Here is a 26,967-nt window from a genome sequence, read left to right as displayed (position 1 = left end):
TTGATAAAAGGGAAGATCGGTTGTTCACTGTGTGCTGTGTGTCCTCTCAGTTCGACAGAAGAAGTGATAGCTTTGTTCATCTCCATTGCCTTTGTGGGCGATGCTTTGAAAGGCTGTGAAATGTAAAAGGACTGCAGGCGTTTCTGAAAATAATATTCATGCTAGAGCAGGCTTGCAATATCTCAGAAATAAATCATTAATGATGATTTAACAACAGGGAATGTCTTGATGTATTTTAAGAATATTGTTGCGTTATTTCCGTTCGGTGTGGTTTAAAGAGATAGTTCACTCAAAAATGAAAATTCTGTCATTATTTACTCGCCCTCATGTTGTTCCAAATCAACATACATACTTCTGTGGAACACAAAAAAAGATATTTTGAAGAATGTAACAAGACAGATTTTGGACAAGGAAAAATAACATCGCCACATTTCATAAAATATAGAATGACATGAGGGTGAGTAAATGATATTTTCAGCAAATAACAATTATAATTTTGCATTATTATTTGCATTATAGTTTTTTTTATTTTTTTTGGAATCTTCTATAATTCTACGGTGCAAATTATTATTATACTATTTATTTTCATGAAGCATCAATATTTTGAAAAAATATTAAGGACATGTAAATTTTAGATGCAAATTATTATTATACTATTTATTTTTGATACACAAAAGTAATGTGATTTTTGTATATTCAGTATGTCAAACTTCATAAAGAAACATTAAGAATAATAGTGAAACAAAATTTTGTAAGAATTAATTTCACTGTTATTATTATTATTATTTTATATATTTTTTTTATTTCAGTAGATGTTTTTGGAGCTCAAGAGCTCTTGTTTGCTTTTTATTTCCTTGAACGGAAAAGTGCACCATGAACATTTTGTCAAAGATCTCTTTTTATGTTCCAGAAGAATCATATGCTTTTAGAACACCATGAGGGTGAATAAATGAAGACAGATTTGTCATTTTTGGGTGCTCTATTCTTAGATAGGAAAATACTTATTGTCTCCTTTACTCAGTTCTGTTTAACCATTGCATCTCTCTGTTCTCTCAGTATTTCATAAATATTATCATGGCCTTACACTAATCCATGGAAGCACAGAGGAACTGCATGGTCTGGGTGTGATACTTCATCAGACAGTGAACACAACAGAGAACAGAGGCGTCTCACTGCCTGCAGCGATGGTTCTGTGCACCAGGGAGAGCCCTATTCTCTGCCTGCTGCTGATGCTGGGAACACTGTGGCTGGGCTATGCCCTCTTCCTCATCAAGAGGAGGTCGTCAGGGTTAACTGTAATCACCATTAGTTGCTAATGCATGGACATTTGATCTAACCGACTTCATTTAAACTACATTAGATTCAAGTGATACAGAATGACTTGGTTTCACAGAGAGAAAAAACAAACAAACAAACAAACAAACAAACAGTTAATTACGGTCATATTTCTATGGAAGCCCATTTCCACCACTGAATAAGACATAAAAATAAGGTAATAGCAACTTTTTATCTCACAATTCTAACTTTTCTTTTTCCTCTCATAATTGTGAGTTCGTATCTTGAAATTCTGACTTTGTTATATGCAATCGCGAGTTATAAATTTGGAATTGTGAGATAAACTCGCAGTTGTCCTCTCATAATTGTTAGTTATTATTTTTACTTTTTTTTTTTGTTATATTTTTAAGTTATGAGGTTAAGTTATGATGGATATAATGATAGATCTCATAATTCTGAGAAAAGAAGTCAGAATTGCAAGATGAAAAGTCTGAATTACGAGAAAATTTCAAAATGTCAAGTTTATATCTTAAAATTCTGAATTAATTTATATTCATTTACATCCTTGGAATTGCAAGTTTATATCTCACAATTCTGAGAAAAAAAGGTCAGAGTTGCAAGTTTATATCACAAAGTCCTGACTTTATAACTCACAATTGCGAATTTAAATCATGCAATTTTGACAAAATAAGTCAGAATTGCAAGTTAATATCTTGAAAATCTAACTTTCTCGCAATTGCGAGTTTATATCCCTCAGTTCTGACTACATAACACAGAACTGAGAGTTATATCTCACAATTCTTAGAAACAAAGTCATGCGAGTTTATATTTAGAATTTGTGTTTTCATATATCGCGATTGTTTATTAATTTATAACTGAGTTTTGAATTTATAACTGCGATTGCATGTTTGTATAAAAAGTCATAATGGCATGTTTATATCATGCAACTCTGAGAAACAAAATCAGTATTAAGAGAATATTGTGAGATAAAATGTCACAATTACCTTTTTTTTTATTCAGTGGTGGGGCTTCCATACACTACTCAAGGTTTACATTTTCTACTTTCCTGTTTCTTTCCAGCCCATTCCTGCATGCTAAAGTCAGGACTGGTGTCAGACTGTGCACTGCCAATCTCTGTGGTCATCTTCTCCTTCGTGGGCTCCTATTCAGCGTGAGCCCTCATGTCAAAAAATCTCCTATAATGATAATGCAGTACTTTTGTTTTGGTCATAATTATCACAAATATACTCTGGGTTAGGTGCTATTTCATGACATAATAACGGTGAATGTAATAATTATGCAACCCATCAGAACTTCAATATTCAACCAAACATGACATTTTGTCATCATTTACCTGCCATAATGTCATTCCAAACCTGCATGACTTTCACAAAAGGGAATAATTAGCTTGATATTTAATGAAAATTAAGGCTGTCAAGTTAAAAAAAATGACAAAAAGAGCACCGTAAAAGTAGTTCATATTCACCATGTGCTATTCCAGCTTTTAAAGACAAATGGCAATTTTAATGGCAATTCGTAACTATTTTTATTAGTAGCTAATTTGTATGAATTTGTATCTTATATGAATGTTTTTGTACGATCTGATTACCCCCCAGTGACAATTATGTTTTGGGGTGGACTATCATGCTTATTTTTCCCCTCAACATCATACATTTGTGCATTTTAATGTGTTTAAAAGACAAAGCCTTCCAAAGACAAAGACCTGTGTGAATATGTAATCATGTAATCCATAAAAAGTAACTGTAGTCTGACTATGAGTACTTTAAAATGTAATGTAATGTAATGTAATCTAATCACAACTGATTATCTGATTAAATTATCCAAATTACATGTAATCAGTTATTACACAGCACTGGTTATATCACATTTTTTACGCTCAAATAGGTAAAAACTAGTTAAAAAGCATATATTTTAGTGTCTAACAAGTAATCATACTGTAACAATTAAAAAGTCAGGACTTCCATTATTTGAGTCACCATATTGCACGTTGCATTTTCTCCCGTTCTTTGCAATACGAGTGAACTGTTAGATATTATTCAGTTTTTGATTCAAACCTCAAGGCATGCCAAGGCAGGACAAACTTATCAATTGCCATTGTTGTCAAACATTTCACAATCCATTTTGAGGTGACAGGTGATTGAAGGCTTTGGCAACGAGTGAGTAAATATTTGCAGAACTGTCATTTGTTTGGTGAACTGTACATCTCATTCTTCCAATATGTTGATCCACAGTTCCAGTATTCAACTACCAGAATGAAGCCCTATTCAAAGTAGCAGCTTTTGACGAGCTGACAGGGCTGAACGTATTAAGTGCATGCGGTCTTGGCTTTCTCCTTGCCTTGCTCATCTTCACTGACCAGAATATTGTGGTGTCTCTCACCAATGCCCCAGAGAACAGGTATCCATGCTGAAAATCGAAAACTATTTCCATCAGTAGTGTCATATATGCGGTGTTAGGGAAAGTTGCTTTTAAAAGTACTGCATTGCAATATTTGCTTACTTAGTAAAAGTTCTATTTTTGGCAAATGTAAAAGCCCTTTCACATTAAAAGTGAAATGAAGAAGCCTCAGGCTGAAGGAAATGTAAATTCATGTCTGTACAGTAGAGGACGCAGCTCAAACAAACCTTTCAGCTGTGCTGCCTTTCTGGATTGCATGAAGAAAAAATTGCAAGAGGATTGCTCTTCAGCAATAAAAAAAAGAAAAAAAACTAAATGGATGTTATGTTTATCTAAAGTCATTTTTGCTTATTAGTATGGTTGAATTGGATCATTGAAAGTCAGAAGAATAAAATGGGATTAAATACATAAAGGATATTTGTGACCCTGGACCACAAAACCAGTCTTAAATCGCTTGGGAATATTGTATGGGTCAAAAATTGATTAAATATCGATTTTTCTTTTACGCCAAAAATAATTAAGGTATTGAGTAAAGATCATGTTCCATGAAAATATTTTGTAAATTTCCTGCCATAAATATATCAAAACTTAATTTTTGTTTAGTAATATGCATTGCTAAGAACTTCATTTGGACACCTTTAAAGGCGATTTTCTCAATATTTAGATTTTTTTTTCTACCTCAGATTCCAGATTTCCAAATAGTTGTATCTCAGCCAAAAGCTTGAATGGAAATGGAAAGCTTGTTTATTCATCTTTCATATGATGTATAAATCTCAATTTCAAAAAATTGACCCTTATGACTGTGGTCCAGGGTCACGTGTGTTATTTAACAAATGTAATTATTTTAGGTTTGCATCATATTCTGAGTATTGCACAGTTTTTGTTGATTTTGAGGAATGCTGAATCTGTTTTTGTGCGAGTGAGATGATGTTCACATTAAGTCTAGAACTACAGTAATCATGTCTCTGCACTCACTCCTGATCTCTCTCATCATGAGGACAGGAGAGCTGTCAGTCAACACATGGGAAAACAAAGTAACTTGTGTTACGTATTTGAAAAAGTAACTCAGATATTTATTGTAAATTAAAAAGTAATGCATTGCTTTACTAGTTACTTACAAAAAAGTAATCTGATTACATAACACGTTACTTGTAATGTTTTACCCCAACACTGCATATTCAAGTTTAAACATTGAAAGTTTGTTTTCATCCTGCTGTGCCATACCTTCTCTATTTGTTAGAATGACTGTTTTTCAGAGCTCAGTGAGCTGTCATTCACAGCGTCAGTTCAGCGTAGACAGTCGTGGGATGCTGAGAGACACTGTATGATCTCTTTTGGTGTGTGTGCGTGTGTTTCAGACTGCTGAAGGGAACGGCGTACCCCTGGGACCTGATGCTCTCTGGGTTCATCAACATCCTGATGTCGGTGCTGGGGTTGCCATGGATGCATGCTGCTTTCCCACACTCCACGCTGCATGTGCGTCAGCTGGCGCGGGTGGAACGACGAGTGGAGGGGGCCATCTCTATGAAACGTGATCACCAGCACCTACAGACACACTTAGAGAACATGATACTCACAGATGATGTTTAAATATGAGTTTTTGCGTGTAACACATCAAGTGTGACTAACGGGAGTTGTAAAACACGTCCTACATGACCTACAGCATAGTCAGTGTGAAGGAGACATGACTTACCTCGCTGGCTGCGAACATCCTGATTGGTTTGTCAGTGTTTTTGCTGCTGGTGCCTCTGCAGTGGGTTCCAAAACCCGCTCTTTACGGCCTCTTCCTGTACATCGCTCTCATGTCTATTGATGGAAACCAGATGTGTGACCGAATGGCACTTCTGCTAAAAGAACAAGTAAGAGCCTTGAGAGCCAGTAATAATTATTTAGCAGTGAATTTTGTTTGATATACACTACTATACAAAAAAAACACTATACATTTTTTTAACCTCCTGTTGTTGTTCGTGTGACATTCAGAAATGAATGAATGTACTATATTTTAGTTTGATAATTTTTTTTATTTTATTTTTTTTATTTGATACTTTCTGGTACTACATTATATTTATGGAATAGTTATGATCCATTTATTACATGTTAATCACTGTTTGAGCATAGACCCGAAAATGAAATTTCCAACTTAAAATGCTTTGGATCCAGACATAAGTTTGTTTGTTTGTTTGTTTTTTGTTGTTGTTGTTGTTGTTGTTTTTAAAGACACTTTGCAGATTATTGCTGAAGCGAAAAAAGATTAAAAAGTAAGTTAAGTAAGTTTGTTTATTATTATGAAAATTATTATTATTATTATTTTTGTTGTTTATTACGGAAGTTCTAAGCGGCCATCCATTATAATTTTTTTCCTTTTTGTTTTCTCGTTATAACGACTTAATTTTCTCGTTATCTCGACATAACGAAAGTTTGTTTTCTCGTTATAACGACATGAAAGTTTTACTGTTGCTATAGTAACGAACTCAACTTTGACAGGCATCTGATGGACAGCCATTGCAGGCGCTCTTACTGAGCCTATATTTCAGCAAATTTTTGCTTCGCTAGGTAATAATAACGTCTACAATACTGTATAACTAAAGGCTCATCAAATCACTGTTGATTTTTTCCAGAGACAGTACGAACGTTTTGGTTTTTGTAATTAACATGTTTAAATGGCAACACCGCGCCATTAGAGCTGCTTGGATTAAACTCACTTTGAAATTTCCCTTTATATGAAATAAAATTATATATAATTTTGTAATTGTAGTAGTCATTATGTGGCAGATATCATGTGTGTTACAAGCTTCTGTTTGAAAAGAGCGTTCATGTGTACGTGTAGTGTATGTGTGTGTGTGTAGAAAAAAACCATTACAACATTACAGAACAAAAACTGAATTAAATTAGCCTATGATTTTACATATACATCACATTTCTCATCAATATGGTTGGTAATAAGGAAAAAAAAGCACATCAGCCTACATCGTTAAATCCCGTCCTACTATAGATAAACAGAACATCTCCGCTTATTAACTACCTAATCATTAAATTAAAATTAAATTTAAATTAATCATGAGCCTAAAAGAAGCACAAATTGGTGCAAACAGAATACAGTGATGTCAACCTTGGTTTTGATAAGCAGTTATTGATGAAACAGAATGCGTTGGTGAAACTCATGCATCTAGCAGGAACTTAATACACAAAATATTCATATTGATTCAAGCATTTAACAATTTATGAATTAATTAAACAGTAATAAACAAGACTGCACAAATTATAGCGATCACGAGGAAGGTCCGCGTACAGTAAAGTGGATAGTTACAACACCCCATCAGTTATGGTCAGGTCTATAGTGCCACCTGCTGGCGCAGTTTTGTAGAAGTCGTTATAACGAGAAAACGACCTTTGTTATGTCGAGATAACGAGAAAATTAAGTCGTTATAACGAGAAAACAAAAAGAAAAAAAATTATAATGCATGGCCGCTTAGAACTTCCGTAGTTTATTATTATGAACAATGCACAAAAATTATATTTTTAAATCTAATATGACATTTTTATTTTCCAAAACATTTTTTACTGTAAAACTGCAAGAAAATCAAAGCCATAAATCCAAATAATTTGTAATTGGGTTTTACATATGAGGTTGATGTAGCAAACAAACAAACAAACAATCTGTTTGGCCGCAGAACCAAATGTTTCCACTAGAAATTCGCTCCCCATTCATTTTTGACTGCAAACAATACAAGTGTGACTCTTTTCCCCCCCAGGACCATTTAACCTTTTCAAACTATGATGTTTTTTTTTTTTTTTTTTGTGTGTGTGTGTGTGTGTGTGTGTGTGTGTGTGTGTGTTCACATAGCAAGTGCCAAAACTTTAACAAAGTTTCATACCATGTTAATCACAAGAACTATTAATCTTAGAAGCTTAATCCATGTTTAGGGGTGAATTGGGTCATAAGGGAACACTGGGACTTTTCCTGGTTGTTGAAACCAATTTAAGCCCAAGGAGCAAGGCTTGGCTGATTCCTATAGCCCTGTCAGCCAAAACTACACCATTATGTGGGAAAAATGCACCTTTCTTCATTGATGGCCATTAAAATCTGTTTATTTAAAAAGCTGTACAGGTTTCAAACACAAGACTTTTTGATCTCAATCCAAGTCTCCCGATCATTTAATATTATTGATGATACTTCATTCACTGTGTAATTTAATAGTGCAGCCTTTGAATATACAACCCTAAGGAAAATCAACATGTATCAGCTTTGTGTTCGGCATAAACAGACCATCAGCTTTTTGCTTAAAATTCTTCCTAGTTAGGCCATGGAGCATGTATTAGTAAAGTAAATAGGATTATTTTTGCTTTCTATGTTGACTAACATGAACTAATGCAAATTTATCACTGATCATTCTTATACTAATCTCAATCTGTGTTCCCAAGATGTCGTATCCACCCACTCACTGATCCGCAGAGTGCCGCAGAGGAAGGTGCATTATTTCACAGGCCTTCATCCTGTGTGCATTTGGGATGTACCCTCCGCCCTATATGAAGATGATCTTCCCTTTACTCATGATCATTTTAATTCCAATAAGGTAAGCCATAGCTTTTATATCCGAGCTACATCACTGCATTTACAATAATTTTGACATTATCAAAAAGCAAAGCAGTGTGTCTGCTGTTGACTGTGTTTGTGTGTGATGTCTACACAGACAATTCATAGTTGGTAATAATACATATTTTGAGGAATAAGGCAAGTTTTATGTATTTCAGCACAGAAAAAGGGACAAAACAACATATTTGTTTCCATAAAAATTCCATAAGATGTTTTCTTCGCAGGGGAAAAAACTTGTTGCCGATGATCATTGAAGCAAAGTGCCTGGATATCATTGATTTTTTGATTATGTAGATAATGTAGATTATAAAAAAATGTGAATGTTTAGAATGTTTAGTAGTGTTAATAATTTGATTTTGTATTTGTTTTTTTTTTGTAATTTTGTTTAGTCTTCTGGCTGTGATATGTGCCTTCAAAATTTATGAATTAATTATTTCTACTCTGGTCCCTGCCAATTTTTTATTTATTTAGTGAAATCATAAACTCTTGTTTTCCTTTCCATGATTTTCTTATTTTTCTTCCCATGATTCTCAAGTGTCTCTTTGTTCAGTCACAGCATGCGTCTGGCACTGGAATATGTGGTGAACATTATTATTATTTTATTTTGTGATCTGAAACTTCACACAGAAATACTTGATCAAACAATACAGCAGATCCAACACATTTCAAAACACGCAACACAATCTCGACAAATTTGATTCAGAGCTTACCGTTCTCTAACATTGCTCGGGTTTTATAAAATACTTTCTCTCTCTGATGCCGGCATCCAATACTGTAGACAGATCTTTAAAATCTCAAACTGTAATAAAACATAATTCAGTAAAATAACAGAAAATGTACCTGCAGCTCATTACACAGGACATTATCCATTAATTTCTGTTAACTCTAAACACAACACAACGCAATGCAGAATTCAAAATATTTATAAAACACATGTAAAAAAAAAAAAAAGGAAAAAAAATACAGAAAAATTCCTTACAATTATGCAGTACATTGTGCTCTAATTTCATAGATTTTTTTAGAGTGCATGATTGTCTTTTTGTTTTTATGTTCATTATTTATCATATAAATTCAACACGGCTGATGAAAACGGTGATGCAACAGCCTCTGAAAATTTCACCATAATTGTCTGTTGCATTGGAGAAATGTGCACTGCTCTCTCTCAAAAAAAAACAAAAAAAAAATTGTCCAATACTGATGACAAATTACCTGATGGAAATTATAATTCATAACATAATATACTGAATTACACATATTACTGTAGGTAATGTATACTGACTACTTTTTGATTACTTTTGACCTAAAATATATTCCATTCTTTGTTATCAACATCACATGAAGTGTAATAAACATTACATTATGCCAGGGTTTATTTAATGTGTTATATGTAATTATGTAATCCATAAAAAAGTAACTGTAATCTGATTATGAGCATTTTTAAATGTAATGTAATCTAATCACAAATACTCAATTTTTTGCAATCAGATTACGTAATCCAGATTGCATGTAATAAATTACTAATCAGTTACTGCAGATTAGTGATATTAATATTTGTTTTCAACAGTTTGCTGTGTTGCACCACAATCATTGTATATAAAATGAATAAACAAATAGTTTTGTTATTGATTTACACAACCCCTAACAGCAGATCAAATGTGCATCTAAACTTCTAGATTTCCCCTTTTTTATGTCCATTGTGTCAGTATTTATAGAGCAGATTTTAAGAATGGCTCATGCCCCACAATGATTGTGATTCATCTGGAAGTTGTGTATCCTAGCAACACGTGAATAAAAGCCCACCAGTGGTGAGCATGAGCTCAGAGGAGTCAAGAGGGCCCGTGTACCGCAGACTGATGAGGAGCTGTTTACATGTAATCAAAGGCAGGTCTCTTAAGACACAAGCCTCTAGCATCGCTGCAGAGATGCAATCACCTGTGTGAGCCTCACTAAATAAAGGATTAAAGAAATTTCCATGCGGCTTGTATTGAAGTCAAGAGAGGAATAATTAGCAGGTGTGTAGATGATATTGTTCTTGCCGTTTGGCAAAAAAAAAAAAAAAGAAAAGAAAAAAGTTATAACACTTTATTTCTTCTGTCGGTTGCAAGAGGAGATGTTGTGTAGAATGTCAAAGCTGCTCTTTCCCATATAACAACATTAGACAGTAGGGCTTTTCTCACTGTGCTTAACACCACTTTAAACCCAGCATGATTAGCAATTTTTAGCATGTTGCTAGGATTATTTAATATGTTGTTAGCATGATTTAGCATATTGATAACATGTTTTACCATGTTGCTAGCATGATTTTGCACATTGTTAATATGTTTTAGCATGTTGCTATGTACTGTATGTTAGCTTATGTAAACAGATTGCATCCTCCATCCAATCATTGTCCAGTCAATGACAGAGAAGCCGCAAATAAGAATGTAAACTCTGGGTTTAGGAAAAGAAACTTCAGCTTATACACAGGATTAATTGTTAACCCCATGTCAATTATGAGCAAGGCAAGTTTATTTATATAGCACATTTCGTACACGATGGTAATTCAAAGTGCTTTACATGAAAGAAAGTAAAATAATCATGAAGAAAAATAATAACAAAAATAAAACAAGCAATTTTAAAACTTTGGAAATTATTTAAAAGTTGACTTATTTAAAATGAATTTAAAACAGTTAAAAATAGAAAATGATTTTACATAAAATACAGTGAGTACGTAAGATACAGTGCAATCAGTTCGGACATCGCACAGTGCTCATTCAATAAATGCACAGCTAAACAGATGAGTTTTGAGTCTAGATTTAAATGTGACTAATGTTTTAGCACATCTGATCTCTTCTGGAAGCTGATTCCAACTTCGGGCGGCATAGTAACTAAAGGCGGACTCCCCTTGTTTTGTGTGAACCCTTGGTATTTCTAACTGACTCGATCCTAATGATCTGAGTGCTCTGTTAGGTTTATATTCAGTGAACATATCTGCAGTGTGAAGCAACCCAGGATTCCATTTAGAATGACTCAGGGTTAACTATTTCAAGTGTTAAAAACCTTACAGGCTCTGAAAAAAACACCACAGAAGTACCATAAAAACAGCTTGCACTTCAATAGTCCATTCTAAAGCCATACAATGTCTGAAATACAGACTGAAATTAAAGTTGTTATTCATTATTTATCTTCCCCACAGCTGTAAAGCTCAAATCTCATATTTCAACACATGCAGTGCACCCCAGAGAGCTAAAAAAACACATTTGCACAGCCATTATGAGAAAACTATGAAATGAAAGAATGGATTTTTAAATCCCCCTTCGTATCATAATTGCCTCCATAATATGCTGTTAATTTATTGCATATTTTCATTCCATTCATTTCTTCTCTCCTGACATTGATAGTGGTTTTTATTTGATTTTTTCTTCTGCCTAAAAATCTCATGAGCTAAATGAGCACAACAAATGACTTAAATTCTTCTTCATTCCCCTTAAATTAACGACAAAGCGTGAAACAGCCAGTTTTATTGTCTTCATCTAGTTGCCTGGGGCCAATCAATAATCTCAGAAATCTTCACATCGGTCTCGTTCTTTAAAAAGCATGCATTATTTGTCTAAAATGATAAATGGCTGCCGCAGCTTGAATTCTTTATGTATTGTACCAAATTGCACCTTAATGTCATATATCCACAGTGTAGCTGCTATTAAGATCAGAGAAGTGATTTCAGCCTCTTTATCATGAGGAGATGTGGCACAAAATGGAAAGAAAATAGCATGACCTAGATTTTAAACAAGCCATATTTTATTGTGTGCTTCAAAAATTCTCATTATATTCTGCTTAATGCAGAATACAAGCTAGAGAGGAATTCTGGGACGAGCCTTTTTTGGTCATTTTCTTTGTGCTTTTTGTGTCGTAAGTAATACAAATTTAAGAGTATTCACAGTGCATCAACTGTGGCTTGTATTGGGATCATTTACATAACTGCTTTGCAGCGAGAGGAAAACATGTCATCAGCACACCCACACCCTCTAACCTTCTCATCTCTGTATGGAAATGAATGCCTTAATCTTCCCCTTTGACATTCAACAGATAAGGTAATCAATGAAGCATGCTGTCTGTTTTCTCTTTCAGAGCAAGGTGTGTGTATGCGTGCACTAAGTGCTAAAAGCCTCTGAGTCCTTGATGAATTCACTCATCTTATGATTTCTATTCAATTGGAAGTGCTACCACATACAGTACAATAGATCACCGGACAGACCATTTATTTATTTTTAAAAAAAATATATTTTTCTCGGACAGCGGTCTCCAACCCTGCTCCTGGAGAGCTAAGCTACTGTACTACAGATTTCAGCTCCGACTCCAATCAAACACACCTGAACCAGCTAATCAAGATGTTCAGGGCTACTTGATAATTACAGACAGGTGTGTTGGAGCAGGGTTGGAACTGAAGTCTGCAGGACGGTAGCTCTCCAGGAGCAGGGTTGTAGATCTCTGGTCTAGGACAACTCACAGGTATTGCACCGAGTTAAAGACAGCAGTCCAAAAGAGTTAATATAACACTTCACTTCATGAATGAACAAAGTTGCATCGATGAGTTTAAAGTTCGGTGTTTGACAAAACAGAGCAAAAGGAAAGAAACTACAGAATGCACAGGTACGTCTGCAAGATGTCTGTTTAAGATTGCTTCATCTGGAAAGCATCTGCTGTGTACAAACATCTGATAGACGTCTTTAAGATGTCAGTTTTACATGTCATAAAGATCTTAAAGACATCTTCTAAATGTCTATTTCACATCTGATAGGAAACTTCCTATAGATGTATTGCAGATGAACAAACACTCTGAAAAATACGTCTTGTAGACGTCAAATAGATATCTCTGTGATGTACGTGTGCTATCAGGGTATTATTAGCTCTCTATATAAAGCATACGGACAGAAAGACAAACGTTGTGCTGAAAGATGCACAATATCGTCCAGTCTAAGATTAATTCATTATGAACAAAAACAGAAATTAAACTTTAAAAGACAGAAAAAGAGGAATTAGGAAAAAAACAATAAATTATGAATAATTTGCTGCCACTGACTGAATAATATGTAATCATGTAATCCATAAAAAAGTAACTGTAATCTGATTATGAGCATTTTAAAATGTAATGTAATCAAATTACAATTACTTAATTTTTGGAATCTCATTATGCAGTCCAGATTACATGTAATCAGCTATTACTAAATTTGTCGGTCTAATTAATTTTACTTGGTTTGCATCTAGTAATAAAACATTAGTATCCCTGTGTGAAATGGTCTTGTGTCTGTGTTTAAGCATTATAAGCACTTGACCTGTACTTGACATTATATCCGTTAGTTGTCTGTATGCTAAGAATGTAAATACAAGGAGAAATTTATGTTGATGTTCATAAATCGGACCTTTGCTTCTGTTTCAACTGGAGTCAGTTCGCACAAAGGTAAGAATTAATAATGAATGGTGTGTTTGTTAAAGGTCATTTGATAAAGCTTCTTTCAAGTCCTGACCTGAATACCAGATATTCATTAGATTGTGTTCAATTGTATTTTACACATTCTGTTCTTTGATATGGTCTGATATTTGATATGGTCAACTGTGCTGAAACATATGGAAATTTGGACCTTTCCTTCACCCATATCCGACTCAAGTTTAGACTCTGATTATCTCTCCCCTGTGTAGTGGTTAATGTTTGTGTTCTGGTAGAAGAAATTAACTCCAGCCTGCAGTGTCTTTGACATTAGCTGTTTAATTTCACATAGCAGCTGATGGTCCAGATCTGGTGTGCATGATCAAGATTTATGGCATAAACAATGAGACTAGATTGTGAATAATAGGGGGTGGGGTTTGTTTAAAAGGGAATGAAAATGTTGTCGTCATTTTTCTCACCCTCCACTTGTTCTAAACCTTTATGGGTTTCGTTTTTTATGTTGAAGATATTTTGAAAAATTGTAGTATCCGAACAGTTGATGGGTACCATTGAGTTCCATAGAATTTTTATTTATTTTTTTCCTATGAAAATACAGGCACTGACTCGTTCGCTAAACTGAGAATCCAATCAGAGTTCTGGCTCAGGTTTGTCCTGGCCTTTAAGAATAAAACATTTCAGAAAGACAATGGAAAAGTAATCCATGTTAACAAATGTAATACTTTGATTATTCCACTCGATTATTGAGATTTTTCTTAAGCTTGAAAATGTTGGTTGCATTTCAGTGGATGGACTAAATGATGACAACATATTTAAAACTATCTTTATTTGTTTTCTGGGGACTGGCGATAGTCATACAGATTTAGAATGACATGAGGTTGGGCCAATTTTTTTTTTTTTTAACTATCCCTTTTCTTGACATTTGGTTAACTGTGTTGGCATTTTTGCCTCATCAGATTATTCCCTGAATTTCTTCTATGGGAATTCTTATGGAAACATCTACAGCCTCAAAGTCATTGTACGCATATATTTTACAGGATGTGGATATATTAAGCTTGCGTAAGTAACAGGAAAGGAAAGGAACTTCAACACTTTGTGTCGGGTGTGAATAACTATAAATCACACAGGAAATGAGTTCTGTATAAGAGTATGTTCTTAAGAAGGCTCTTAAATAAAACACCCGTGTTATTAAGAAGGCCCTTGTTAGTCAAGATTTGTTACTTTACATAAAGTTTTCACACTGTGATATTTAAACATTGTTTTGGCTATTGCACCTTTAAAACTTTAACATGTAAATGAGCTCAGTTATCACTGGCTTGCATGTTGTCAGTTTGCTGTCAGATGCAATATAGTTATCGCTGCCCCATACTTCATATACGGTTAAATATTCAATGTAAAGGAGGTGATTAATTTAGCCATTATTTTGTCAAAATCCAAAAATATTCCACATGGGTGCAGACATGCATGTGCTGTTCCACAGCTAAGGACAGAAGAACAGAATAAGTTTTGCAGACTTCTTGATTACTTACTGGAGTGGTGAATTTAGAAGTAATACTATCAGTTCTACTTCATCTTTATTGCTTTATAGTGACTATTTGGGCCAACCTGATGAATACTCTGAATACTATTGAATAGACACTGATATGATACACTGATATGCCCAAGATGATACTCTTTTTATCAGATAGGTAAGGAACTGATTATTGTAATTATAATTACTAAAAATAATGATTGTGTAGACCACTCTAACATTCTTAAATATTTTTTGTTACTGTGGCGCTGTAAAGAAAATCCGCCCCTTCCGTGCCCATATCGGGATGTTAAACAATTAAGCCACAATTGTAATATCATCACTCCTGAAAACTCCCACTCTCAGGAGTGATGATATTACTGCGCCAAGGTGAAAGTGCTGCGAAGTGCTCTTCCGCCATACATTATAGTTATCATTTTTTATCGGCTTAGAAAATTGCCACGTTTTATTTTGTGTCACCATACTTACTCGTGTAACTACTCATGTAACCGTCTTTAAATAGGGAAAACATGGAAGTGTTTGGTGGCTTCTAAATTCATCCCTGTTTGGATCCTAAGGAATGAATGGTGCTAATCTAAACGCTAACATAGTGGCGCCGTGCGACACGGTGATTAAGTGCATGCACTGAGACAGGAGAGGTACGTATTAACTTGTCTAAGTTGAGGGAAGAATATAGTGGAATATGGAAAAACGGTGCTGTTTTCCTTTAATGTCAAGGCTGTGGCACTCTATTTCAGGCATTTAACTGAAAATCTATTGACTTTTGAAAAACTTTTTCCTGGGTTTTGGCTTACAAAAATGCATCATCCCTGCATAACTCTATAGTATTGTTCCAGCTCAATGGGAGTTGTCAATAAAACAGGATCATGGCATTGTGTATTCACAAAAGCAATCCATTACTGACATGTACTCCATAGTAGTCTACCTACAGTACATCAGCTTGCAAACATTATTTAGGTACAAAGTGCTCATTCTCCCAAAATTTCACACACTGATTCTTCTGCTTGGGTCTTTCTTCTGGCCAGTAGCTGATATAAAACACCCCTTCAGCCCTATAAATCAGTCAATGGTCTGACCTGTTACACTGAAGCAGCTCACCAGTTTTACACGCTCAGCATTTTACCGTTCACTAAAAGTACAACGTTTCAACTAAGTGTACTGTTGATGAAAGAAAACAAGGGCTTTGATCTCTTTTAATAATAAAAACAAGTTTTTCTTCTATAAATATCACTTTTGTTCATTTAAACACTATGGAAATAGCTTAGTGCCTTCATGCATAAACTACTAATTAACACAACACAGTATGTTTTCACAGAAACATTCTTTCGTCTGTGTGAATTCATGCATTTTATTGATATATTTGCCCATGACAGATTTGCTCCTCAAAACTGTCATGAAGCATATTTCATAATTTGGTGCAGAATGCATATTATTTTATGTTGTTGCTGCAAGTATCTGGATTTAGCTTAGTTAAAAAATAAATAAATAAATAAATAAAAAAAATTGTGATTTGTAATCTTACATCTAAATCTATCACTTACAGTTTAGAATTTTTTTTTTTTTTTTTTTTAAGCAATTTATATCACAGTGCATCTATTAATGTATGTACCACATGAAGCAAAAGCAGAGAAATGAAAAGAGCATTTAGTTTATAAATAGGTGTTTGAAAGTTTGGGGTTGGTGAGATTTTAATTCAGCAAGGATGCATCATTGTTTGAAATCTACTGTTTTTTCATCATTGATAATCAGAAATGTTTCTTGAGCAGCAAATCAGCATATCAGAATGATTTCTGAAGGATCATGTGACACTGAAGATGGGATTAATGATGCTGAAATACACAAATAAAATACATTTTAAAATATGTTTAGTTTTAATTGTAATATTTCACTATATTACTGTTTTACTGTATTTTTAATAAATGTATATCAAATAAATGCAGCCTTAGTGATGATAAGAGACTTCTTTCAAAAAGCATTCAAACTTTTTCCAACCCCAAACTTTTGAACGGTAGTGTATTTTAGGGCTGCGTATTTATGACAAAAACTATAATCACAGATGATTTAATGCTCTTCAAATTGAAACTACTAATTTTGATTCATTAAGTTAACATTTAAAAAACACTTATATTGTGTGGAGTACATATGAAATGCTGTAATCACCACTTTTCACAATTAGCTAGTTAGTAATCTAATTTATTTAATTTAGCAGACATTTAAGTAGCTCATGGGGTACACTAGATATTTTGCACATAATTGCACTGTCCCAAGACACAATGGAGTTTATTTTGCCCTTTAAATTAATTTGCAGTTAATAAAAGCAATGTTCTTGGTTCAGGTAATTATTTCAATGCCCATACCCTGTAAAAACACAAAATCACATTCTCAGCAGTATAATGTAAAGGTCTATGGAATAAGGCATCTTCAAGGGACTGGAGGAAAAAAAAATAAGAAAAAGAAATAAGAAAAAGTCAACTGAAATCATTTTTCGGGTGAAAAAACAAAATAGTGAGTCATGGAGAGTTTGCAAAATCTTTATAGAATAACACAGATCCTTTCCTTTACATGGCAAGAGTTACAAATATTTACATATTCATCTAAACGTTGCTCTCAGCAGCATGCTTGACATCGAGATGCTTGCTAACAGTAAACCACTGCTAAAGTTTTTCTTACTTCTTTTAACCCCAAAGCGAAGAACGGAAAGCACCATTGTGAGTGTATCAGGGCCTTCAGTGTGTGACAGTGTAGTTGTTATCTGAATAACTCTCCACTTCTTCTGTCACTCAGAAAGTTGAACGTTGGTTTTACAGCACAGATATGAAATTATTAGCAACTGCCAAGTCAAGGCTTGCTAATTAATTCATTAGCCATCTTTCTGTCAAGTTTAATTTATGCAATTGTCCCAGCAGTGTGTTGAAATATGATTTTTACTCCTTATTTTACCAGCAAGAAGGGACAATGAAAGAGTCTGGGACCACAGTAATTACATTTGTAATAAAAGTGCGCTGGCTAGATTGTAAATATGATTTGGAAGAAATTCAGCATGCAGGGTTTTCTACTCTTGTTGTCAAACTGTAAACTCACAGACCTAATGCTCAAAGTACGTATATGGATAAACTAAAACTACAAAATAATACATTCATACTAAAACATATGAGTTCACATACAAGCTCACACACTGGTTTGAGATTTGTCCGCAGTTTTTATTATACTATGAGCAGTAATGAGCAGTAGCCAGTTAAATTTGAGTAATTGCAAAGAAAAAAGCTTTAATATATTATTTCTATTATAATTTGTGTTATTTTAATGGTTAAAGATTTATTATGATCATTAGATTTGAATGTTAGGCTTATAGCACACCTTCTGCCAAGAGCTATTTGATGCATGTGTAATATTGCTTTTACACATCATTTAAATAAACACAATTAATATATACTAACTTGCATTTTGGACACAATTGCCAGTTACTTTGTCTATTTTTGTTCTGTCAGAGGAAATATTTTCAAACAAAACCACGTCAGAATTAACCGCTGTGTCTGCGAGCATCACACAGTAGTGGTGTTTCATTCCTGAATGAATCAATGTTTTTGAGTAAATCAGTTAAGTGAATAATTCAATGACTCTAGACCCTTGTTTCTTTTCTGAATAAAGCAGGGATTTTGAATTAATTGTTCAAATCAATCACTCAGATTGCATGCAAAGTATGTGCATATGTTTATTTGTGTTAAAAAAAAAGTGCTTCAGACACACAGCTTTCTTTTTAGATTGGACATCAAAAAGGTAGCTCTGGTGACATTATCGTATCGACTGGACACTGGCGCTGTAATGCACATGCAATCAAATATGGCAAATGGATTGCAAAGTTCGGGGTTCATATAAACATCTTTCTTAATTTGAATTAGATTCATGAACTGAATAGAACAAACAAAGATGAGCAGAGTGCTAATGTTTATTTTATCACTTTATTTTCACTTCAGCTGTTCTTGTTATTGTTTATTTTATCTGTTTATTTTTTTTTATTATTTTCTAAACACAGCTAATGGTGAGTAGTAGGTGTAGTGACTGGCACTAACAGTGCTGTAAATTTACATGACTGACGTTAATGAAAGGTGAGAGGTGTTGTTTCCTCTACTTTGCCATAAAATTAGCAGTGTTGTGACAAATGGTGAGGTGAAATGCCCTTTGTTTACAGTGAAACATGCTGCAAGTCTAATGGAATCATTAAAATAGCACTTCTGATGGCAGCTTGGGACATTAAACATGAATATATACTCTAAGTACATAAATCATTGTTACTATGATATGAAGAGAGCAGTAGTGTCAAATATTGTGTTTACTAGCAGGATGCACTGGATGATTGCTTCATAAGGGCCAGTTAGGTCAGTTCAGAAATCCATTTTGGACTGATAAAAATATTTAACATTATACATTAGTCGTCAATAAGTGTTTTGACTATTAACCAGACTGTTGCAGCCAGAATGAATTACAGAAAATTGCATTCAGGGAGCGGAAGACTTGAATCAACCAGAATCCAAAGCAGCTGGGGATAGATGGCTTCATTTGGCGTTGAAGCTTTGCAAAATATAAGTGCTACTGAAGCTTTTGTTTTTCCCCTCAGGGCTGTTTATTCATCAAGGATTTTAGATGGGCTTATGTCTGTGTAAGTCCCCCTGCCATTCATTTGTAAAAACCCTCATCTGTGTTTTCCAAGTGTCTATTGATTTGATTGTACTGCAGGGCCTGGCCGTTTTTAACCGCTGTAGGCCCTATTCACAGACATAGGGCCAGACAAAAATAAATAAATAAATAATTTGGCTGAGAGTTTTTGTGGAAGCGAGCATTGTCATTATAAAGTGCTGTTGACCCGCAAGGCCAATGAGAGAATTGGGAAAATATGTAGATTAGAAGAGACACTGGCCTCAGCAATCACTGTTTGGTCGTGGGCTTGTCTGTCAAAGGAACTTTGCTTCTTCGCTTCAAGCGATTCATCTGCGGGTACCGGTCTTCTCAGTCAGTGCATGCTCAGTGTGATTTCTATGGTTTGTTGAATTGAAAGGCTGATAATTTGCTTTCAGATCTGCATGGTCACTGAGTGAGAACACATGTTGGTAAATTGTATTGTATCCTGTCTTCTCTCTAGCATCTCTACCACTGTCTAATTGGCTCCCTACTGTTTATTGCAAGGCCTTCACTATTGCATAACAGAGTAACCGCTGTTCTGGTGGACTCTGGCAAATGCAATGGCTAAAATAATCAAGTCTGTTGACATAATGAGTGCAACTGCATTATTTCTCACAGCAAAGGCTTTTTCACTGTAAGTATCAGCAAGCGTATCAGACTGACAAAACAGTGAAAGAAATAACGACTGCTTCCCACGGTAATGGGCTTGAGATGTGACGTCTAAAGTGCAATAATTATAATTGTATCTACATTGTATTAATAATATCATGTTATCCAGAGTATACTATCTGTTGAACCAATAAGTGCAATATAAAGTTATCTTGGGTTAGTATTTATAATTGGCTATTATGTTGGTAAGGGCTGCATGATATTCAGTATGCATCTCAATATTTATATATTTAGTCTTAAGTGAAAATATTTTTTTCCCCATCATTTCAACCAAACAATCATTATAGGCAAGTTGATTCAATGTTTTAAAATAAATAAATACATTTTCTTCTATACAGTATGTACATTTATACACATAAAAAATGCCACAGAGTTTTGGAAAAAAAAAACTGCATTAAATCATTGTAATGTTAAATATGTTGTTTAAGCAGAATTCGATATGAAAATATCATATGTATTGAATATAATATCTCTCAGCAATTGCAATCTATTTGATTCAGATCACCAAAGAAAAACTTGGGTGCCAGCTAAATTCAGATACAAATAGTTTTAAAGGTAGAGCATAGGTTGCATTTCTCCATTTTCATTACTGCTTTATAGGGTTTTTGAATGAACCGCACAGAAAGTAGTGAATTTTTTTGAATCATGTTCCATGAATTTTGCTTCACTAAATTAAACAAGTGATTAAAAGATTTAATGCCGAATAAATTCTGATCACAGTGCTTAAATGTACAACATGATGAAAATCCTTTTAAGGTTTTTTTTTTTTTTTTTTTTTTTTGATATAAAGCAAAATCCTTGATCAAAGATAAACTGACCTCCTACACACATAAACATAAATATGCACAAACAGCAGGTCAAGGTTTGGATGCTTATTGCTTTTCGCATTAACTCTCTTATTTAATCTTAGTTATGGACCATTTTTTTCAGAAGTATAAATGTATACAGTATGCTTTCTTAAAATACATTTTGACAACTTTTGGGAGTTATAGTCCATATTAGTGTAGTATAGATGGCCTTGAACCAAAATCCACAATTTACATTTTTATTTAATTAGTGCATTAAAACCAGAGGATTTTAATTGTAAGGATTTTAGTGTTAATTACCACAGTTCACAAAGACAATTTTTTCATTCACATCAATGATTTAAGCAAAGAGACCACCTACGACTTTAAAGAAGCCTTTGGATAATTTGATCCCAGAGGAATCATCATTTAACAGCGTTCACAGTGTTTAGATGTGCTGAAAATATTAATCTGAAGAAACACAGTGTACAGTATTTGTACATTGTAATGAAAAGGTTTGTTAAAGAAAAAGATAAAGAACCTTAAAGATAAAAGCAGCGGGTCCCTGTAAAATGAATTGCGGGTGTGATTCTTTTACTGACGCATTAAATGAATGCTGATGAATGACTGAACTTTAATTGTTTGTTAAGCTGTCACCTGTAAACCGAGTGTTCCTCTGACAGCTGTTACATTAGCTTTATAATAGATATACTTTGAATTAGTACTTGAAAACAGATGTCTATTGTTTCCATTGTATCATGTTTTGCTATTGTTAAAGGAATCTTTAAGTCATCTTGTCTGTGCATGAGTAGACCACAGTAGCTGCAAGAACACTCAAGTGAACACATTTCACAGACTGTTCAATGCACACAATATGCCCCAGAGGGAAAAAAATCTGAGAGAAAAGAAAAAAGGATCAGTTTCTGATCAGGATTCTTCAATGAGATCATTATGATAGAGTGTGTCAAGCTCCATTTCTTATTCTTCTTTTAATGCCTTGCCATGGGCTCTCCGTGTTCTTTTCTTGAGTCGGATTACAGTTATTTAATATGCTCAGATTAGACTAAAAACTTTAGCTGTAGGGTTTTAGATTTTAATGTCTTTTTTTCCAAACAAGAATACGAGATTAGGATCTCTGCTATGGATAATCAAGCTAATTGATTAAATAAGGATCTGGATATTTTTAATGCAAGACATTCAGAGGGCCACAACAGTCTGAAGCATTAGTTAAAATACCTCTTTGAATTTTTTTTTATTTTATTTTTTTTGTAATTTACATATGCTATTTAAAATAATAATAATAAAAAAACACTCTCTCTCTCTCTCTCAATATATATCACTGATACACTGCTATTTTGGCTAATTTCCAGTCTGAGTGACTGTCAGGCATTTGTAAGTGAGTTTTGATTGAGTAACTTGTAGATATGTGCTGCTCGAGCTGCGAACTGTTTCGGACACTTCAGTCCGATTTGGTGAACTGGTTCAAGTAATTCATCAAAAAGAATCTGTTCAAAAGAATGATTTGTTTGTGAACTGGATATCACTCTGGACCGATTGCCTGAGGCTCTGGATTACAGATAATAATGTTGTAAATAATGTTCACTTCAAGAGCCACGGGTGTTAATTTTGTGCTCCTTGATATGCTTTTTTATTCCCAAAAAAGGCAGCCGCTGACTTGCATGATATGAATCACCAAGGACCACAGTTTCAGCTAAAAATCTTCTTTAAAGTCACCTACATCTTCAGTGACCTGAGAGTGAGTAAATTAACAGCAAATTTTTATTTTTGGGAAACCTATCCCTGTAACCATACGAGTCATAATTTTTCAAACAACACTTTGACAGTTGAAAGGAATGTGAACCGAACCTCATCCTGACCCTGTGGTCAGTGCAGCTTACTTGGCAGTATATGTGCCACTCTGTGCTTAAAGGCTAAAAATGGAATCCTTGAGAGGCGTTACTTGGATGAACTGCCAATGCACTTCAAACCACTATTGATTCTAATTACAGCTAATAGTTTGGCTGTCACAGTTAGCCCTGAATCTTCTCAGCCAAGTGCATGAAGAGGCTAATAAGAGGTGGATAACCCTCACCTCACCATTCCTGAACAATTCCTGCAGTGTGGCAGGTACATTACCCTGCTTAAAGAGGCCACTGCCATCAGGGAACACCATTGCGTTTAGGAAGATGTTACATGTCAAAGAATCGGTCCAGAGTGATGTCCAGTTCACGAACAAATCATTCTTTTGAACCAATTCTTTTTAATGAATTACTTGAACCAGTTCACCAAATCGGACTGAAGTGTCTGAAACAGTTTGCGGCTCGAGCAGCACAGATCTACAAGTTACTCAATCAAAACTCACTTACAAATGCCTGACAGTCACTCCGACTGGAAATGAGCCAAAATAGCAGTGCATCCGTGATATATATTGAGAGAGAGAGAGTTTTTTTTAAATAGCATATGTAAATTACACAAAAAAAAAAAAATTCAAAGAGGTATTTTAAGTAATGCTTCAGACTGGTGTGGCTCTCTGAATGTCTCGTATAAAAAATATCCAGATCCTTATTTAATCAATTAGCTTGATTATTCATAGCAGAGATCCTAATCTCGTATTCTTGTTTGAGAGGAATTTGAAATAACACATTCAATTAGCACACCGAACCTCATCCTGACCCTGTGGTCAGTGCAGCTTATTTGGCAGTATATGTGCCACTCTGTGCTTAAAGGCTAAAAATGGAATCCTTGAGAGGTGTTACTTGGATGATCTGCCAATGCACTTCAAACCACTATTGATTCTCATTACAGCTAATAGTTTGGCTGTCACAGTTAGCCCTGAATCTTCTCAGCCGAGTGCATGAAGAGGCTAATAAGAGGTGGATAACCCTCACCTACATCCCTTTTCAGGTTGGGTGTCCTTGCAGCCAGAGCACGATGCTGGCTTTCTTTAACAGGATTGACATTGGAGACAACCCTGACTGAGATACTTTTAATAATAATGAAGGCTCCAGCTGATCTTTTGAAAATGTTTGTCTTTTATTTTGTATTGCGATTATGTATTTCCGAGCGTTTGGTCACATGGGTGCAGGTGGATATTTACCTGGTTGTGTTTCCTGTTTGACATGCGTGAGTAGAGAGGGGGTGAGTAGCGGGGACACTCACTTTCTGCTGACCGTTCTAATCGTTTTTAAACATGCGTGTGTTTGTAACGTTGTGTCAATAAATGTTCAAAAGAATGCAAACGAATGGGAAAAGGAGAATGCAAAATGCAAAAGGCTGTCGCTATAGCCACCATGCACAAGCGATCTTATCACTGTGAGCTGAGTTATCTGTAAAGAATCTAACAGTGCACTTTCTGACATGATTTATTCATGGCCAAGATCATTTGAATAATGAATCATCCCCAGTGAAGAAAATCATTCCACTCATCAGCAATAACATGCATTTTATCTCCACACCGCATCTTTACAAATAACTGTTTTGAAAGAGAGTAAAGCATCAGCTTCAGAGAGACGGCCTGTTGATAAGAATTTCTGAAAATGATTAGCAGGTATGATGTTTTTCTGACTGTGATGATTTTTTTGACCCTCTCAACACCAGCAGTCTGACTCTTTTGGGATTTAGCAAGGCATGGATGGGTTTTTTGGTTCAGCACATCCCATAGATGCTCGATCGGACTGAGATATGGGGAATTTGGAGGCCAAGGTAACACCTCAGACACTTGTCATGTTGCTTAAACCATTCCTGAACAATTCCTGCAGTGTGGCAGGTACATTATCCTGCTTAAAGAGGCCACTGCCATCAGGGAACACCATTGCCTTTAGGAAGGTGTTACATGTCAAAGCAACATCCACATGAATGCCGGACCCAAGGTTTCTCAGTAGATAATTGCCAAGAGCATAACTCTGGCCAGCACTATTGATCAATCCACAACAGTTTTTTATATCTTTGGGATTTATGTTAGAAATGGCAAACCTGGTGGAGACTATAGCTACAGGCCTGGACAACACAGGGGTCACCATGGACACTCTGACCAGACTGTGGCTACACAGACCCATATTCAGCAAATTGTAATGCACTGTGTATCTGACACCTTTCTACGGTATCTTCATCAGAATTAAGTTTTTCAGTGTTTTGAGCTACAGTAGCTCTTCTGTGTGATTTGGCTTCACTCCCCACTTGCATCAATGAGGCTTGGGCACTCATGACCCTGACGCCGGTTCACTGGTTGTCTTTCTTTGAACTACTTTTGGTAGGTACTAACCACTGCATACCAGGAAACACCCCACACGATTTTGATAATGCTCAGACCCAGTCGTCTAGACATCACTATTTAGACTCTGTCAAAGTCATTTTTGAAGCCTAAAGTGGGCAGAGCCGGCCGTCGCCATCTTGACTGGGACGGGGGTAGAGCTGGTTGCTGAACCCACACCCGCCTAGCTCGATGTTGGTGACAGCAGCGGCAATCCACCTGTCACTCGACTCCCTTAATACGCAGAAGTTGAACTTTAAGGCTTAATATAATTTAAATGGATGAGCTATAAAAAATTCACCCCCTCACAGTTGGCACATTAGCTATATAGACCAAAATCACTTTTTGTACCAGGCTATAAACATATTTTTTCTGCTGTAAAGTTGGGCATTTTAACATGGGGGGTCTATGCGATTGGCTCCCTTTTGGAGCCAGTCTCTAGCAGCCTAGTCTCGTGTAGCCAGACCTTCAGACTAATGGCTGGAATACATGGCAGCTTTCATTGGCCAAGGCCCGCCCATAAGGCCGTTTGACCCGACATGTCAAACAACCAATCACAGTTTGTTTCATTTCAGCGTCACGTTTCTTTGAGTGGAAATGTTGCCACAATAACAGACCGGTGTGTAAAACGTATTTTAAAGATTCTCTGCCATGAACTTTAAATATTTCTCATACATTTGAAAATCCAGTGTTTAGTTAATCCTGATAAGCGCTTGTCGTCACAGTTGTAAACACAACAGCTTTCTTCTTTTATGATGGGGTTTGGCATCACGGCATCTTTGTTTCCAGACTGAACGTTAAAGAACTCGACACACACGTCTCCCGGAAACGTTTAATTTAACCCATCCAAAGTGCACACACACAGCAGTGAACACACACACACACCGTGAACATACAACCGGAGCAGTGGGCTGCCATTTATGCTGCGGCACCCGGGGAGCAGTTGGGGGTTCGGTGCCTTGCTCAAGGGCACCTAAGTCATGGTATTGCCGGCCCGAGACTCGAACCCACAACCTTAGGGTTAGGAGTCAAACTCTCTAATCATTAGGCCACGACTTCCCCTTAGTTTCCACTTTTGTGTGCCATATGCATCAGATGTTTAGCCAACGTTCCATGGGTGTGACATCTGAGGCTGAGACTACGGCCAGTCGATGAATTGCAGTTTAAGTCATACATTTGAGTCATTTAAGTCACTTGGTCCACATCTAACAGCTACACGATGTGATGTGATGTGATGTGATGTGATGTGATGTGATGTGATGTGATGTGATGTGATGTGATGTGATGTGATGTGATGTGATGTGATGTGATGTGATGTGATGTGATGCGATGCCACAGAATTAATCA

At 35.3% G+C, this 26,967-nt stretch overlaps 1 pseudogene; it reads left to right on the top strand.

The window, feature by feature from the left end:
- The window catches only part of LOC109089398, a 20,720-nt pseudogene extending 12,195 nt beyond the window's left edge, over positions 1-8,525 (top strand).
- Positions 8,526-26,967: the final 18,442 nt, after the last annotated feature.

The sequence above is a fragment of the Cyprinus carpio genome, chromosome A14 (genome assembly GCF_018340385.1).
Source record: "Cyprinus carpio isolate SPL01 chromosome A14, ASM1834038v1, whole genome shotgun sequence".
Classification (NCBI taxonomy): Eukaryota; Metazoa; Chordata; class Actinopteri; order Cypriniformes; family Cyprinidae; genus Cyprinus; species Cyprinus carpio.
This window is presented reverse-complemented; position numbering and strand designations above follow the sequence as displayed.